Source organism: Echinops telfairi, unplaced genomic scaffold (assembly GCF_000313985.2).
Source record: "Echinops telfairi isolate 266 unplaced genomic scaffold, ASM31398v2 ScPeMD7_5868;HRSCAF=6743_0, whole genome shotgun sequence".
Classification (NCBI taxonomy): Eukaryota; Metazoa; Chordata; class Mammalia; order Afrosoricida; family Tenrecidae; genus Echinops; species Echinops telfairi.
Genome location: NW_022109767.1, coordinates 13,565,155 through 13,577,007, shown reverse-complemented (window position 1 = coordinate 13,577,007; position 11,853 = coordinate 13,565,155). Strand labels below are relative to the sequence as shown.

The window sequence follows — 11,853 nt, the reverse complement described above, 5'->3', positions numbered from 1 at the left end:
GATGAGGGCAATGAATGTACAAATGCACTTTACACAATTGATATGTGTATGGATTGTGATAAGAGTTGTATGAACCCCTAATAAAATGATTTAAAAAAAAAAGAAATTGCAAATTCAAATTTAAAAAAATTAAAAGTTGGTTCTTTCAAAACATTAGAAAATATATACATATATCGCTTCTCGGCCTTTTGGCTAAGATCAAGTGTAGTATCTGTTCTTATCAGTTTAATATCTGATACGTCCTCTATCCGAGGACAATATATTAAATGGATTTTTGGAGCAGGGAGATGGAATAGGAGCTTGCTTCATCCACTCCACGCATTGACCTGGTATTGCAGTACTTCTAGGAACGGTGCACCCCCTCAGGGGATCCTCATAAAAGAAAAAAAAAAAGAAAAGAAAATATATACATATAACAAATTTGATTAAGAATGCTAACAAAAATACCAACTTGTGAAAAGAAATATAAAACATAATTATAGATCCTATAAACACTAAAGGTATAGTTGAAGGGGGGAATCATTCAGTACTAATAAATTTAGCAACTTAAATTAAATGGACTAATTTCCTGATAAAAATGGCAAAGTTAACATAGAAAAAGTAGAAAATATGACTACCATCATATCGGTTTAATGCAATTAAGTTAATAATTAAAATCCTTTCTACAAAGAAAATTTCTTCCCTGCTTTGTTAATAAGTGAAGTGATAAGTTATGTGAAGCATTTAAAAACAATAGTAATTTGCTCACACACCCTCTCAATAAATAGAGGATGTAAAAGATTTTCCAACTTGTTTTATGGGTCCAGTATATGGATAATATCATAATCTTTAAAAAATGATTTTAAACGTAGGTCAAAATTCTTAATGAGCACAGAAACAAATATTATTAGGATAGTACTGTACTCAGTCAAATATATAAATATATAAAAAGTATAGCACTTTCATCAAACTTACCCTCAAGAAGGTAAGTTTGACAGCATTAGAAAATTAATACATGTAATTCTCTACTTAAGCAGAATAAAATATTTTAAAATATATAATCTCTGTAGACTCAGGAAAAAAACACTGTTTACAACATTCAACATCCATCCCTAAGGAAAACTGTCATAAAAGCAGGAGTAGGAAATAATTTCTTTAATAAGTTATAGACCATCAACAACCTCCAAATAATTTGAGTTCCCTATTTTTGAACACTGAGACAGACGAGCACCAACCACTGTAACACCATTTTGTTGACTGCTGAATGACCTGTCCCCTTCCCCTGCCCATCTCAGAAAGTCCCGCTAGTAATTGATTTTGGAATGAATGTACTCTTATGTCCCCAAGATCAGGATGTTGTAATCAATCTTGTTATTTTTTAATATTGTTCCTTTTGATGTTGTAATCAGGATGTCATAATTAATCTTACTATTTTTATTTTGTTAACCAGGATGTTTTAATCAATCCAGCTGCAACTATGATGTTGTAATGGATATACCCTGCTTTGATCAAAAGAATGTCAACATTAATATTGCTTTCTGCTTTTGTAATACCTGCTTGCTCTTTAGGAAAATCCCTGATAAATGGGTTTTTTGTTTTTTTTAAAAACATTTTATTAGGGGCTCATACAACTGTTATTGCAATCCATACACACATCAATTGTGTAAAGCGCATTTGTACATCATTCTCAAAACATTTTCTCTCCACTTAAACCCCCGACATTAGGTTCTCATTTTTCCCCTCCCTCCCCGCTACCCCCTCCCTCATGAGCCCTCGATAGTTTATAAATTGGTATTTTGTCATATCTTGCCCTGTCCGACGTCTCCCTTCACCCACCTTTCGGTTGTCTGTCCCCTAGGGAGGAGGTCACATATAGTTCCTTGCAATCGGTTCCCTCCTTCCTACCCATTCTCCCTTCACCCTCCCTGCCTCGCCATTCACACCACTGGTCCTGCAGGGCTCATCCACCCTGGATTCCCTGAATTTTCAGTTCCTGATAAATAGGTTTTTTTGACTAACTAAATTGGCTATTATTTCCACTCAGGATTGCAACTTAAAGTATCGCTTTTAGATGCTTGCAGTCCAGTTAACTGAATAAAGATGCTTCTAAATCTCAAGGCATTATAGTGGTGGTCATTTATTTGAAGCTATACAACAAACATATATATTTTGAACCGTCTCATTGATTTCATTCCCTACCGTATAACAATAGTCTTCCCTCGTCCTCCCTGTATTTACCACTCGCATTTGTTCTTCGTCCTTCTTCCCTTGAACTATCTGAGTGTTCTTTACTTGCATCTTGAGTAAAACAAAGTAAGTCAGGTTCCATTCTTCTTTTTTTTTTCTTCAAAGAAACAAAACTTATCTACAATATATGCAGCCCTGGTGATGCTGTTGGGTAAATATTGGACTAACCACAAGGTCAGTGGTTCAAACCCACCCACCATTCCAGGGGAAAAGATGAGGCAAAGATTTAAAACCCTGGAAATCCAATAAAAGGTAGCTATATGAATTCAGATGAACTCAGTGGGATATTTACTGAGGGTTGTTAATCTAGAATATATTTTAGAATCTATGTACTATGTATTTTTTTTAATTCAGATTTTAGTATGGGGAGACGTATATTTACTTTTCTGTTTCACTTCAAAAATATTTTGTTCAAAAATATTTTCTGTTTTATTTCAAAAAGCTTCCTCTAAAAAGACTCGAGTTATACTATGATGTGCTGTACCAATTTTAAGTTGAAATTTCACTTCTAGAGAAAAATAAAAATTGTAATGGATGTACCCACTTGATTAAGTTATAAAGGGGCCAGAAGTACCACAAGAAATGAAAATCCATGATCTAAAGTGGTTGAGATGAAATGAACAGGAACATAGTGGCATTATTTACTTATTTGTTTGTCAGACAGAACAATCAAAGTAGAGCCACGTTCCTCTTGCTGTTGGTCAAATGAAATCAATGGATTTTGGGAAAGCCAATTCTGTGAAAATCTGAAAATATCTGCAGATAAAAATCAATGTAAGTACTATTCAGAAGTTATAGAGGAAGCAGTAATCAAGAAGACATTTAGTTAAAAGCATGTTATGTTTGTATCTTCTGTCTATCTTACAGGCAGGCATTTTCAGAATGAAAGCTATTTGTGCTGGTCAGCAAATCAAATTAAAGTAGCCACTCAGCCCCAAATCGATCACTTTCAGAGCAAAATACAAATAAATATAATAAATGATGTTACCTTTGGAATATTTGGAATACAGTTTCAAAGACAAAAGAAAAATAGTTTGAATTTTTAATATTAAACACAGTAATAGTCATTAGTTCATTATGCCCCCCAATACTCATCGCCTTGTATAACCCTGTAAATTTTCAAACTTTCCCAATGCACCTACTCTTACAATATAAAAGATATTGCCACAGGCTGTTGAAACATGTACCTCATATGTCAAAACTTGTTTTACTGCTTATTCCTTCTTTTGAGCCCTTTTCCCCCCTAGGAAATTACCTCACACAGCAATCCACTTTTGGTTATAACCAGGTATGGCCTGCTGAACGTGCACAGAAAGGGCAATTGAAAGGTACAACTGAAGCTGGGGGCAAAAAAAAAGAATCTTGGTATAGGAACAGAGGAGGGACCAGACCAACTCAGACAGCATTTAGAAGGGAGGTGTTAGACAGCCACTTCCTGGCCAAGAGTCCTAACCCCAACTCGATGCATATTCATAAATGTTACATATTCATAATCCTCCCAGTTCACTCCCTGATGTATACGTGTAAAACTGCAAACCTTCTCCCCACTCTCACCCTCACCCCCACCCTCACCCCAGGGCTTCCCTAGGCCACTCTGGTCCTGGCTTGCTCCTTGTTTGATCTACCTGCGTACAGCTTTCTCTCACTTCCATCCAGTCTCTGTTTGTTTCTGAGACACTTCAATGGCGAAATGGTTGGGTAACAGTAATACATCACTGTGACGAGCCCAAATCCCTTTCATTTAGGTTCTCAAAGCCAATATGCATGTCTATCTCCGATAAGAAAAACATTGTTAATAACAGTACCCGCATTTGCTGAAAGTTTATTATACATCAGGCACTATTCAATGTCCTTTTGATATCCACTACTGTAACTAATCCTCATGATAGTCCATATTGTAAATTTCACTATTTCATTATGTAGATTTCCTTATCATTGTAAAATAAGGAAATTGAAACTTAGAAAATCAAATAAATACCTAGTCAAAACAAGACAGCAGACGAGACATTTGGTCTGCCTGAATTCCTTTTACAACCTCTATATCCTAATAGTATTGTTAGGTAGCCAGAACAGGGACCAGGTGTCTACTGGGCATACTCCAAATTCAGGCTCCGAGCCAGAAAGGGGTGGTACACCTAGGTGGGCGGTACAGCTGGATTGGCCCAACCTAGGCCAGGTGAGTTTAATCCAGCCAATGGGGTCTCCCAGCTGGAAGACCCTAAAAAGGCTGGATCCTGGAGACTGCCTCCCTCTTTTCCAACTGCTCCCCCACAGTCCCGGGTGGCCTGGCCTCCGTCTTTCTCTCTCTCTGGCCTCTAACCACCACTTGGGTGGGCAGTGCCATGTGGGTTACTCTAACACCTAGAAGTTCTTCTATCCTTTATAAAAACCCACTTGGATCACAAACCAGGTTTCGGCATGAATTCTTTCTCGTGCGAAGCCAAGAATCAAGGTATTTCCCACCTGAGGAATCTAACAGTATATCACTGGAATCATTGCTAACTCATGGGTTTTCGAGACTGTAACTGGTTATGGGAGTAGAAAGTCCAGTCTTTCGCCCTCAGAAGCTGCTGGTGGTTTCAAACTGCCGACCATTCGAGTCACAGCCCTACTAATAACCACCATATCTCCTCCCTGAAGCGTATAAAAACGTTGAAATCATTCTAGGCCCAAAGAATGTTGTAAAAGATTCCTAAATTTAGAAATCGTAGTAAATAGGAAACACTTGATTGGTGAAAATCTACCCCTCATATTTTCATGATTATCTTTCATATAATTCTGACAGATATTTTTTGAGAAAAATAATATGTACACTTGAAATTTTCAAATATCAAAATCTGACTTTTTTACAAAACAATGTGAAGAACTTTACGTTGCCTTACAAAGCACTTTAGACAATGCTGTTTACTAACTCAAGCTTATTAACATATGAGGAGCCCTGGTGGAATAGTGGTTATGCAATGGACTGCTAATCATAAGGGCAGCAGTTCGAAACCACCTTGGGATGAAAATTGGGTTTATACTCCAATACAGAATTAATCTCAGACACTAACAGGGACAGTTTTACCCTGTACTTCAGGGTCACTATGAGTCAGCATGGACTGGATGGCAGTGAGTTAAAATAATAAAACTATGAAATCATATCATAATCTTGGAAGATACTTATGCAGCCTTAGATTGGACAATGCATGTGAAAGAAGGTAGATCTCATTAAATAAGCAGCATCCCCAGAAGCCATAGTGGAAAATAGACATATTTGATTGCATGATTTTATTCTAAGCATTTGTTATTTTTTATGTATTAAATGCTGTTAATGCTTTTACCATAATATATATGGTGAATATTTTCCCAATGCATTATATGCCTTTTTTATTTGCTTTAAAGGCATTATTATTTCCAGTATACAGAGTCCTTATTAACTCATAATGAAAAAGAGCAATAATTTTGTAGAAAGTAAGAAAGATCTAAACAGACAATTCACAGAGATAAGATTAAAATGTTTGTAGACATATGAAAAGATTTTCATGTCTCTAGTAGCAACACAAATATAAGTAAGGAAATATTTTTAACTCAGATTGGCAAAAATAGAAAGTGATAACATCACATTTTTTTTCTCATGTTTTCCCTCATCTTAACTGTGGTTTCTAAGTGTCTTCCAATTGCACAAGCTGTTAGATCACCTTTCTGTGGGATGGGTACAACTATGGGTCCCTTCTAGTCAGCTGGCCCAGCAGCTCTCTTCTAAATTCCACGGCATAGACAAGTAAGTGCTTCCAATTCTTCTAGAGTTTGTTGAAATATTTTCAATTCCTGGAGCCTTGCTTTGGCGAATGTCTTTAATGTAGCTTCAACTTCTTCCTTCAGTACCTTTGATTGTTACTCATATGGTACATCTTGAAATGGTATGTGTATTCTTTCCATCTTCTTTGATATTTTCTGCATCAATCAATATTTTACTTCTAGAACCTTTCAATATTGCAACTTGAGGCTTGAATATTTTTCTTCAGTTCATTCAGCTTAACACATGTGGAACATGTTTTTTCTTTTTGACTTTCAGATATTCTGTCATTAGTGTTCAATGAATCAAACTTATATTGTAAATATTCTCTAAACTCAGGTGGCATATAATCAAAATGATATTTTAATTCTGGTGGACTTGTTTTCATTTTTTCCAGCTTCCTTCTGAACTTAAACATGAGTAATTGGTGTTTCACTGTCAGCCCTGGACTTTTCCCTCAAATATAGTCAATTTGATTTTTATGTATTCCATATGGAGAAGTCTGTGGTTATAGACAGTTTATATTGTTGAACAGAGTATTTGTGATGACAAATTTCTAGATTCTGCAAATCTCTAACTTCACTTCTATCACCAAGGCCATATTTGCCAGTGACAGAAATTTCTTATCTATGTAAATTTCCAAAAAAAATCCATCAAACCACCTGCCACAATGCCCATTCTAAGTCATAGTGACTGTGATTGGTAGGTTTATTGTGGAAACCTATTCAATAGGAACATGTGGGATTAATCAGGTTGAAGTTTGATTGGAGGGCAAAGAGATAAATGGCTCTGAAAGGCCCGCCACCCTCTCTCTTGCTCTTGGGTGGTCAGAGCAGTGTGCGGCTGCTTTAGCTAGTTCTCTGCCTCAACTTGTGAGCTACACTACCTGTGGGACAGCCAACCTGTGGATCATAGATCCTGTAGCTAGATTTTGCGGCTCCTTCGAGACCTGCTTTGCCATGCTGCTGGTGTATACATCGCTTGAGTTGAAGGCTGGTGAATCCTGTCATCTTGCATTACTTGAGTTTGATATTCCACCCATGCTTCACTAAGCTCTTGAACTGCTGACTATTGGTGACCACCCTGCTGTTTGCTGCCTGTCGGAGGATTCTGCCTGCATTGCCCAAGGGAAGACTCAGCTATCTATTTCCTTGCCCTTGGACCTGGCAGCTCTTGTGAGTTGAATGACTTCCAGTGTGTTAACTGTTCCACCGAAGTGAGTTGAATGGAGCCTCTGTACTGCTGTGTGGACTAATTACCTGTTATATTCTTTTGTGCTGTATAAATCTATCTATCTATCTATCATCTATGTAAAATCATAAATATCCTGGTTTTGTTTCTTTAGAGAACTCTCCTTAATACAATGACACAATAGGACAGAATAGAACTCCCCCATAGTTTTTTCCAAGTCTGCAAATCTTTATGGAAAGCAGACTACCAAATCTTTCATCCACAGAGCAGGTGATGGGTTCAAACAGCCAACCTTTGAGTTATTTATATATATATATATATATATATACATACATACATACATATATTAGCATGGAAGTAACGGAATGCCTATCATTTGGGGACTACTGGGTAAATTGTGATGCATTCATAACATTGACAATTATGTATGTTATTATGTTTACTACCATCATGTTGATTCAGACTCATAGTGGCCCTATAAGACAGAGTAGACGTGCCACTGTGGGTTTCCAAGACTGTAACTATTTATGAAAGTAGAAAGCCTCATTTTTCTTTTAAAGAGAAGCTGGTGGATTCAAACTGCTGACCTTGCATTAGGAGTCCAACATATAACCCTGGTGGCGTTATACCTGGGGTGTTCTATTACCTCCAGATTTTCAGTCTTGGAAACCCACTGGAGCAGTTCTGTTCTGTCCTAAAGGGTTGCTGTGAGTCAGAATAAACGCAATAGCCTTGAGTTTGGGGGGTTTTATTTTTGTTGTTGTCAGTGAAAAAGCAGATTTGAGTACAATGAGTTCTAGAGAATGGTTCCACTTTAGTAAAATAAACAAGTAAAATTTTCACCTGTGGTATTCCAATAGGTCCCTGGGTGACACAAGTATTAAGCATTCAACTAGTGGCCCAAAGTTGGCAGTTGAGTGCACCCAGAAGAACTTAGGAAGACAGGCCTGGTGATGGAGGCCAGAGCCTCGGAAACCCTGTGGAGCAGTGCTGCTCTCCACATGTGGGACCACAATCTAACCACAGTGAACCTGCCCCGTGGTCCCTTGCCTGTCTGCTTCCATAGAAATTGCAGCCAAGTAGACATTATGGAGTCTAAATCAACCTAATGTCAATGATTCAGTTTAGGTTTTGCATTTATTCAAGTAAGTTTATTGAAGAAATAGGCCATTTGTCTGAGTCTGGAGAAGCGTGGTCAAAGTGGTCTTGGTGCATGTTAAAAAGGGGGACATAATAAGACATAATAAGACATGGTTGAGAAGTATGGCATCATTAATCATTCACTAATCAAGCTCTATATTAATGTTCTCATTTAAATTATATGTATAATCTATTGAACATTTGAAATGCAATATACAAAGACTTAAAAATGTTGAAGCTGTAATAAGACAAAAGCAATTATGTTCAGTAGTGTGTTTATGCCTTGGATTAGGGTGCTTAAATGTCTACCTATTTTTTCATTGATGGTCTTAATAATCATCTTAAAAACACTACCAAACCTGATGAAAAATAACCATACTATAGAAGACAAAATAAAGAACTGGGACCTACTAAAAACACAACATTTATGCACAACGAAAGACTTGATCAAGAGTCAACAAAGAACCCACAGATTGGGGGGGGGGATATTCAGTAATGATAAATCAAATAAAGATCTAATATCCAAAATCTATGGAAAATTAAAACATCTTAACAAGAAAAACACAATGGGCGCAAGACCTGACTAGATAATTTAAAAAGATGACGCCCAGGCAGCCAACAAACCATATGAGGAAATGGTCCATTCATTAGCAATCAGAGAGATACAAATAAAAACAACAATAAGATATTACCTCACACTGTCTTTTGGCAAAATCCAATAAAACAGAAAGTAACAAGTGCTGGAAAGGCTGGGAAGAGATGGGATGCTCTTAAATTGCTTGGGGGGGGGCTGTAAAATTGTACAACCATTATGGAAATCAGTATGGCATTTCCTTACACAAATGCAAATCCAAGTGCTTTATGATCCAGAAATCTCTCTACTATGTATATGCCCTAAAGAAATTAATAATATAACACAAACAGACATATGCTCACCTATGTTTACTGTCGTAATTTCCACAATAAGAAAAACATGGAAACTACCCAAAATACCAACTATCGAGGAATGGATAAACAAGCCTCGGTACATTCATAATATGCAATTTTATATATCAGTAAAAAACAATAATAAGAAGGGTTCAAGTAGAAAGAAAATATTTTGAAAATGATGTTGGCAACATATGTACAAATGTGCTTGACACGATGGATGGATGGATGGATGGATTGTGGTAAGAGCCCCCAATAAAATGATTTTTAAAAACCAAAACAATGATAACCCTCTTAAACAAGGCAAGACATAGACAAAACTAGAGAACGCTATGCTTAGCAAATTCAGTCAGTCTTACAAAGATAAATATTTCATATCGCCATTGTCATCGGCAAAAACAAAGAAGATGGAATGTGGTTGACACACTAAAAGACAACCCTTTGATGACACAAGGAGACCGGGGACAGGAAAAGGGAGAGAAGAGATCATGAGGGCGGGGCTGGGGTGTGGGGTGTGGGGGGCGGTAGGCAAAGGGAATGGAATGGAGAGCTTAACAGGAAAATAAATAAATAGATTGATTGGTAGACTGATAAATTAATTAAATTAAAATCACTCCACTAATAACAAGACTCTCTAGATTCCCACTCCTGAGATCTAAATATGGTTCTGAGTGGCTGAAAAAGGAGAAGGAGGAGTCATCAGTAACAAACAAATTCATTTTTTAAAATGAGGTGGGGGTCAGTGTTAGGCAGGGTTCTCTAGAGAAACAAAACCAGGACATTTATGATTACATATCTATGAGGATAGGTTCATACAGCGAGAAGGAATATAATAGCTAGTTAGTCTACAGCAGTACAGAGGGCTCAGTTCAACTCACTTTTGTGGAACAGTTAATATACTGGAAGTCCTTCAACTCAAGTGGGCTGCCGGGTCCAAGGTCAAGGAAGCAGTCAGTGGAGTCCTCCCTCAGGCAAAGCAGGCAGAGTCTGCCAACAGGCAGCAAACAGCAGGGCTGGTCAGCAACAGTCAGTAACTCAGGAGCTTAGCGAACCAGGCCCAGATTGGATATCAAACTCAAGCAATGCAAGGTGACAGGATCCACCAGCCTCAAGCTCAAGCGATGGACGCACCAGCAGCATGCGAAGTAGGTCTCGAAGGAACCTCAAGCTCTAACTATAGGACCTCTGAGCCACAGGTTGGCTGGGCCTACATACAGGTGATGTAGCATAGAGGTTGAGGCAGGGAACTAGCTAAAGCGGCAACACGGTCTGTAGCCAGAGAGGGGGGCAGACCTTGCAGAGCCATTTATCTCTGTGCCCTCCAATCAAACTGCAACCTCATTACTCCCACATGTTCCTCTCGGCCAGGTTGGCACAATAAACCGAACTGTCACAGGGGAGGAGGACCAAAAAACAGGTTTCTCCTTGATCCTACACTCTCACAGGATACGAAGCCACAGTATGGTGAATAAAGGTTTTATGTGACTAGAGTGAGCCACACAATGGTTACCTTGAAGGTTCAACTCTACAGGTAGACCTGTGCCAACAGGAAAGCATTCAGATTTGGAAAACTGAAATACTGCATCAGCTCACGTCTAACTAAATTCAGTTAGGATCTCTTCAAACAGGAAGAGAGCTTTGACATCTTTAGACGCGAACCAAAGGCACTAGAAAGAGGGAAAATTGATGAAGCTAAACTGTGGAGAGCTTTTCTTCAGTGACACAAGAGTTCTCGAATCTTCATTTTTCAGCAGTCATAACACTTACATCGTACTTATTTTTTCCCCTATACTACTTGACTAATCCTCAATCACTGTCAGTTTTTGCAATGCCTTAGCAATAGTTGAAGGACATTTTTGTACATAAACATACTTTTGTAGTGTATTAAATAACATGAAACTGCTCGTATTTGATGAATTTGGGGCATGTAGAATGATAATTTCATGTCTCAAATCTACTATCTCTTCCTGTTGTGTGAATATTTTTTGTGGATGTATCTTCAAACTGAAGAGGGATCTGTCAGCATGTTCAAATACTGACAGTTAGATAGAAGGGACCAACAAGCAAGCCTGGTGGCACAATGGTTAAGCGCTTAGTTATTAGTCAAACAATGAGAGGTTCAAATCTACCAGCAATTGCATGGGAGAAAAGGCCCTGGGAGTTCTGGTCTGTCATGTAGGATAGCTATGAGTAGGAATCAACTCACAGATATAGAACCACATTTAAAGAAAATGCAAATCAGGTTATATGATAATTTACTCCCTAAAGATGTAGAATTTCTTCTGGACATCTAAAACCTCTGGCTTTATAAAACCTACTGGGTGTCTTGTATATTGTGACTGATGATAGAAATCTACAGAGGAATTCTGAGGAGAGAAAGATGAGGGGTTTGAGGGCATAAAAATATAAGGTGAAACAATCAGTTTATGATTTAGGCAAATTTCGTACAATGGATAACAACATTGCTTATAAAATCTATCTTTCTTTTTTTAACATTTTATTAGGGGCTCATACAATTCTTATCACAATCCATACATACATCAATTATGTAAAGCACATTTGTACATTCATTGCCTTCGTCATTCTCAAAA

At 37.7% G+C, this 11,853-nt stretch overlaps 1 non-coding gene across 1 annotated transcript; it reads left to right on the top strand.

The window, feature by feature from the left end:
- The first annotated feature begins 172 nt into the window (after positions 1-172).
- On the top strand, positions 173-363 carry LOC115871477. The gene has a single exon (XR_004047324.1). It is a non-coding gene; the product is annotated as a U2 spliceosomal RNA (small nuclear RNA).
- Positions 364-11,853: the final 11,490 nt, after the last annotated feature.